At 43.6% G+C, this 7,312-nt stretch overlaps 2 non-coding genes across 2 annotated transcripts; both read left to right on the top strand.

The window, feature by feature from the left end:
- The first annotated feature begins 114 nt into the window (after positions 1-114).
- On the top strand, positions 115-2,104 carry LOC117149479. The gene has a single exon (XR_004460326.1). It is a non-coding gene; the product is annotated as a small subunit ribosomal RNA (ribosomal RNA).
- Positions 2,105-6,545: 4,441 nt separating this feature from the next.
- Positions 6,546-6,723, top strand: LOC117149481. Its single transcript, XR_004460327.1, has one exon. It is a non-coding gene; the product is annotated as a 5.8S ribosomal RNA (ribosomal RNA).
- The last annotated feature ends 589 nt before the right edge of the window (positions 6,724-7,312 follow it).

Consider the following 7,312-nt stretch of genomic DNA (forward strand, 5'->3'; position numbering starts at 1 on the left):
ATTTTATTCAATATAATAAAAATCATGGAATTATATAAAGTGAAAAATCTATATATCTATTATATTGCTTATTTCGATTCAAAATATATGAATGGAATATGAAGGAAAAACATTATTCTGGTTGACCCTGCCAGTAGTTATATGCTTGTCTCAAAGATTAAGCCATGCATGTCTAAGTACACACGAATTAAAAGTGAAACCGCAAAAGGCTCATTATATCAGTTATGGTTCCTTAGATCGTTAACAGTTACTTGGATAACTGTGGTAATTCTAGAGCTAAGTCATGCAATTAAAACATGAACCTTATGGGACATTTGCTTTTATTAGGCTAAAACCAAGCGATCGCAAGATCGTTATATTGGTTGAACTCTAGATATCATGCAGATCGTATGGTCTTGTACCGACGACAGATCTTTCAAATGTCTGCCCTATCAACTTTTGATGGTAGTATCTAGGACTACCATGGTTGCAACGGGTAACGGGGAATCAGGGTTCGATTCCGGAGAGGGAGCCTGAGAAACGGCTACCACATCTAAGGAAGGCAGCAGGCGCGTAAATTACCCACTCCCAGCTCGGGGAGGTAGTGACGAAAAATAACAATACAGGACTCATATCCGAGGCCCTGTAATTGGAATGAGTACACTTTAAATCCTTTAACAAGGACCAATTGGAGGGCAAGTCTGGTGCCAGCAGCCGCGGTAATTCCAGCTCCAATAGCGTATATTAAAGTTGTTGCGGTTAAAACGTTCGTAGTTGAACTTGTGCTTCATACGGGTAGTACAACTTACAATTGTGGTTAGTACTATACCTTTATGTATGTAAGCGTATTACCGGTGGAGTTCTTATATGTGATTAAATACTTGTATTTTTTCATATGTTCCTCCTATTTAAAAACCTGCACTAGTGCTCTTAAACGAGTGTTATTGTGGGCCGGTACTATTACTTTGAACAAATTAGAGTGCTTAAAGCAGGCTTCAAATGGCTGAATATTCTGTGCATGGGATAATGAAATAAGACCTCTGTTCTGCTTTCATTGGTTTTCAGATCAAGAGGTAATGATTAATAGAAATAGAAGCATTAGTATTACGACGCGAGAGGTGAAATTCTTGGACCGTCGTAAGACTAACTTAAGCGAAAGCATTTGCCAAAGATGTTTTCATTAATCAAGAACGAAAGTTAGAGGTTCGAAGGCGATCAGATACCGCCCTATTTCTAACCATAAACGATGCCAGCTAGCAATTGGGTGTAGCTACTTTTATGGCTCTCTCAGTCGCTTCCCGGGTAACCAAAGCTTTTGGGCTCCGGGGGAAGTATGGTTGCAAAGCTGAAACTTAAAGGAATTGACGGAAGGGCACCACCAGGAGTGGAGCCTGCGGCTTAATTTGACTCAACACGGGAAAACTTACCAGGTCCGAACATAAGTGTGTAAGACAGATTGATAGCTCTTTCTCGAATCTATGGGTGGTGGTGCATGGCCGTTCTTAGTTCGTGGAGTGATTTGCCTGGTTAATTCCGATAACGAACGAGACTCAAATATATTAAATAGATATCTTCAGGATTATGGTGCTGAAGCTTATGTAGCCTTCAATCATGGTGGCAGTAAAATGTTTATTGTGTTTGAATGTGTTTATGTAAGTGGAGCCGTACCTGTTGGTTTGTCCCATTATAAGGACACTAGCTTCTTAAATGGACAAATTGCGTATAGCAATAATGAGATTGAGCAATAACAGGTCTGTGATGCCCTTAGATGTCCTGGGCTGCACGCGCGCTACAATGAAAGTATCAACGTGTATTTCCTAGACCGAGAGGTCCGGGTAAACCGCTGAACCACTTTCATGCTTGGGATTGTGAACTGAAACTGTTCACATGAACTTGGAATTCCCAGTAAGTGTGAGTCATTAACTCGCATTGATTACGTCCCTGCCCTTTGTACACACCGCCCGTCGCTACTACCGATTGAATTATTTAGTGAGGTCTCCGGACGTGATCACTGTGACGCCTTGCGTGTTACGGTTGTTTCGCAAAAGTTGACCGAACTTGATTATTTAGAGGAAGTAAAAGTCGTAACAAGGTTTCCGTAGGTGAACCTGCGGAATTATAATTAATCATTATTGTATAATATCCTTATCGTTAATAAACATTTGTTATAATACAAATAAATACAATTTACCAAAATAAAAATATTACAAAATGATTCCACGGAATCAAAAGTTAAAGTCAAAATAAAATGAAGATGGCTTTTATTTTATATGTGGGGCTTGGCAACCTCATAAAAAGACTTTAACATTATTAATGTTGTTGTGCGTATTTGTGGCAGTACTTACTACAGTCGCGATCGAACACTCAACGAGTGCAGACGTGCCTGCGGACCGCAAGCAAGAAATTGTTTCGCTTTTTTCGTGTTTCTTTACCTCCGTTATTCGCATACCGGTCACCGCGTCGCGAGATTTCGCCGCGCGCTCTGATTGGTTCGCGTGCCTAACGGACACGCACCAACACTAACGCACACTCGAGCGTGCGTGTTATCTGGTTGTTTACATCAAGCGCATAGTTAAGCAACTTTAACACAGCAGCAGCCACGTGCAGTGGTTGGTTCACCGACCAACTGTACCCAGCTTGAAAGACTAGGGCATAAGGTCAGAGACCTGCATAATCCTATTGGTAGGAAAACCAAGGAGCCACTCGGGATATTTTTCGCCAACATTGATCCCGCCAGTAACAACAAGGAGGTCTACCAAATCAGGAGACTGTGCAGGTCGGTCGTCACCATCGAGCCTCCCCGTAAATTCAACGACGTGCCTCAGTGCTTTAGATGCCAAGGGTTTGGACATACCCAGCGCTACTGCTTCCTCGAGCACCGATGCGTGAAATGTGGTGGCCAACACGACTCCAGGACTTGCACTAAGAAGGAGGATGAGAAGGCATGCTGCCTTCACTGCCAAGCTGACCACCCCGCTTCATACAGAGGATGCCCTGCCTACAAGAAGGCCAAGGCACAGCAAGCCCCTAAACTCAGACCGGCCACACCCACCAGCCAGCCCAGCACCATCCAGATCCCAAACATCTCCAACATGAGCTATAAAGACGCGCTCAAGGCTACTCATGCACCACAGCAATCCGATCCCAACCAAAACCGCCAAACCCCACCTGAAGCTCCGCAATCCAATAACTTGGAACAAATCTTTGCCCGTTTTCAAGGAATGGTTGAAAGTATGATGGAAAAAATGTTCACCCAAATGACGCAGCTTATTGCTTCCATCCTCAATGCCAAATCATGGAAATAAGCCTGAACATAGTCATTTGGAATGCTAACGGCCTGCAGAGGAGCAGAGCCGAGGTAGAACACCTTATAAAAACGGAAGCGATTGACATACTCCTTGTATCCGAAACCCATTTTGTCCACGATCCCACTACAACATCAGCGGCTATGATGTCTTACTCGCCAACCATCCATCTGGCAGAGCGCGCGGAGGAGCAGCCATGCTCATCAGGAGTGGTATCCAGTACACGGAGCTACCTGCGTTCCAGGAGGAATGGGCCCAGTGTGCCCTGGCTCGAATCTCCAGCCTTCAGGGGGCATCACCATTGGAGCGGTCTACTTCCCCCCCAGACACTCAGTCACCGAGACTCGCTTACAAGAGCTTTTCGAGTCCTTTGGTCCTCGCTTCATAGCAGCCGGTGACTTTAACGCCAAACACTCTTGGTGGGGGTCCCGCTCCATCAACCCCAAAGGCAGAACGCTCCACAAGTTCGTGCAGAGCAGAAGACTGAATTGCCACTCCACTGGTGAGCCAGTGGGTTGGCCTACTAACCCTGCCTTGTCTCCCGACCTCTTGGATTTTGCCATCTCCAAAGGCATAGGACAAGCCAGACTCTCATGCACCACATACAACAAGCTGCTATCCGACCACAGTGCAATAAGAATGCTCCTCAATATCCCCGTCCTAAAAAAAGACCTGCCCAGAAGACTCACCGGGAAGCATACCGACTCCTCCAAATTTACCTTCTGGATGCTATCCTCCCTGGACCTGGATCCTCCTCTTTCCTCCCCAAGAGACATTGATGCGGCGATTAATACACTCACTGAGGAGATGTACAATGCTGCTAAGTTCGCCAACCCTCCTCCTCCAACTACCACGAGAACACCTGAGCGAGATCTCCACCTTTGGTCTCCAGAGATTGCGGCATTCGTGGCGGAGAAGAGGCGCCTCAGACGTATTTGGTTCTCCTCGCGCAACCCAAGGGATAAAGCGGCACTTAACGAGCCAGCAAGGAGCTTAAGGTCAAGCTTTGCACACTAAGGCAGGACTCATTCAATCGATTCCTTGAAGAGCTGGAACCTGGTGACCCGCAACACAATCTGTGGCATGTCACGCGCCACATGGCTCTTGGTGCCGTTCCGATGACGAAAGAGCAGAAGCATTCGCAGATCACCTCCAGAACGCATTCACCCCATTCAACAGATGCACTGGTGAAGAGCGTGCTGCCACCACCAGGTTCCTTGAGAGTCCATCTCCACCCAGCTTGCCGATAGAGCCCGTCACCCCTGAAGAGGTTGCGCAGGAGATCGCCTCCCTAAAGGCCAGCAAATCCCCCGGACTGGATCGTATCGACGCCACTTCCCTCAAAATTATGCCTCCTCCTTGCTCCCAGATGTTGGCTAACATCTTCAACAGCTGCTTCTCACTAGGGTACTTCCCGAGATCATGGAAACGTGCAGAAGTCATCCTCATCCTTAAACCCGGAAAACCTGGAGCCAAACTTGCCTCATATAAACCGATTAGTTTGCTGGCAATAATCTCCAAAATACTCGAAAGAGTATTTCTGCGCAGAGTGTTGCCACTACTGGACGAGGCTGGTTTGATCCCGGATCACCAGTTTGGATTAAGGCGATCTCATGGAACACCCGAACAATGCAACCGGCTCGTATCAAGAATTCTCGATGCATTCGAGAAGAAAAGATACTGTTCGGCCGTCTTCCTCGATGTCAAGCAGGCGTTTGACAGAGTGTGGCATTCCGGTCTCCTCCACAAACTTAAGTCCCACCTTCCCAGTTCCCACTACGCTCTACTCAAATCTTACACCGAAGGAAGAGAATTCCAAGTGCGTTGCGGATCCACATCCAGCACGCTAAGGCCCATAAAAGCCGGAGTACCTCAAGGCAGCGTCCTTGGTCCCATCCTCTACACCCTCTTCACAGCAGACCTTTCTATAATACCCTCCCGTCACCTCACAATAGCCACCTATGCCGACGACACCGCGTTCCTCGCCACCGCTACTAATCCAGATGGAGCTTCAGCCATCATCCAGAGGCAACTGGATGCTCTGAATCCATGGCTAAAACGATGGAATATTGCGGTCAACGCCGAAAAATCCTCCCATACAACATTTTCCCTGCGCAGAGGAGAATGCCCTCCGGTCACTCTTGACGGCGACACGATCCCTACTACCAGCACCTCAAAATACCTAGGGCTTACACTGGATATAAGGCTGACATGGGGCCCTCACATTGATAGGAAGCGTACCCAGGCCAACATACGCCTTAAGCAACTCCACTGGCTTGTTGGGAAAAGTTCCAAGCTGAGGGACAAAACGAAGCTGCTTGTCTACAAGACTATTCTCAAGCCAATATGGACTTATGGAATCCAGCTGTGGGGCACCACAAGTGCTTCACACAGAAGAAAGATCCAGCAATTCCAGAACCGATGCTTGAGAATAGTCTCCAACGCCCATCCCTATCACGAGAATACTGCCATCCACGAGGAGCTCGGAATTCCCTGGGTGGAAGATGAGATCTACCGACTCAGTGAGAGATACGCCAGAAGACTGGAGAATCACCCCAACCACCTGGCCATCAATCTGCTAGACAACAGCCAATCCACAAGACGTCTGCAGAGAACGCACCCGCTTGACCTCACGCAACATTAATGTAAATTTGTAACCCCTACCCAAGTACATTCTAAGTACTCCCCGTATGTCAATGTTCCCCCACATAAAAAAAAAAAATTATTGTCCATTAGGACAGATTTTAAATAAATAAAACAGATACACAAAAAAAAAAAAAGTACTTATTACAACAATGTCGTTTCCTATAAAAACAAATTCTCGAAAATGGAAATCGAAGAAACTAAACAAAACTTGAAAGTAGAAGTCGAATTAAAATTAAAATAATTTTGAATGTGGTAATCGAAATAAGTGTGTGTGTATATGGACCATAATATACACGCGTTGCGAATATGTATTGTTCATCTATGTTATGAGCATACGTTGGCTAATGCAACAACCTAAAATATACAATGTTTGTACCTGTCATCCATCAGGTTAATGTTTTATATAAATTTTGCAGTATGTGTCACCCAAAATAGCAAACCATAACCAGATTATTATGATACATAATGCTTATATGAAACTAAGACATATCGCAACATTTATTTTTAGGTATAAAAATAAATTTATTGAAGGAATTGATATATGCCAGTAAAATGGTGTATTTTTAATTTCTTTCAATAAAAACAATATTGATATTATATAAAAATGAATTATAAAACTCTAAGCGGTGGATCACTCGGCTCATGGGTCGATGAAGAACGCAGCAAACTGTGCGTCATCGTGTGAACTGCAGGACACATGAACATCGACATTTTGAACGCATATCGCAGTCCATGCTGTTATGTACTTTAATAATTTTATAGTGCTGCTTGGACTACATATGGTTGAGGGTTGTAAGACTATGCTAATTAAGTTGTTTATAAATTTTTTATAAGCATATGGTATATTATTGGATTAAATAATGATTTTATTCATAATATTAAAAAAGAAATGAAAAACATTATCTCACATTTGAATGTGAAAAACGAAGAGAAATATTTTCTTTTTCAATCAAATAATACTGAGAAATGTCTAGCATAAAAAATTGAAATATTTTTCATCTAGAATTGTCTCTTATTAATGATTCGCAAAAAGAAAAATCTTGGTTTTGTTATTATTCTTCGTTGGTTCGTTAAATGGATAAAAAATAACTTTGCTTACAAGAACTATTGGAACTATTTATAACGAATTTAATTGATTGTTTTATCATTTATATATAAAGAATTTATGGCAAAATATAGTTATATATACAACCTCAACTCATATGGGACTACCCCCTGAATTTAAGCATATTAATTAGGGGAGGAAAAGAAACTAACAATGATTTTCTTAGTAGCGGCGAGCGAAAAGAAAACAGTTCAGCACTAAGTCACTTTCTATATGGCAAATGTGAGATGCAGTGTATGGAGCGTCAATATTCTAGTATGAGAAATTAATGATTTAA

Source organism: Drosophila mauritiana, unplaced genomic scaffold, assembly GCF_004382145.1.
Source record: "Drosophila mauritiana strain mau12 unplaced genomic scaffold, ASM438214v1 U_229, whole genome shotgun sequence".
NCBI lineage: Eukaryota > Metazoa > Arthropoda > Insecta > Diptera > Drosophilidae > Drosophila > Drosophila mauritiana.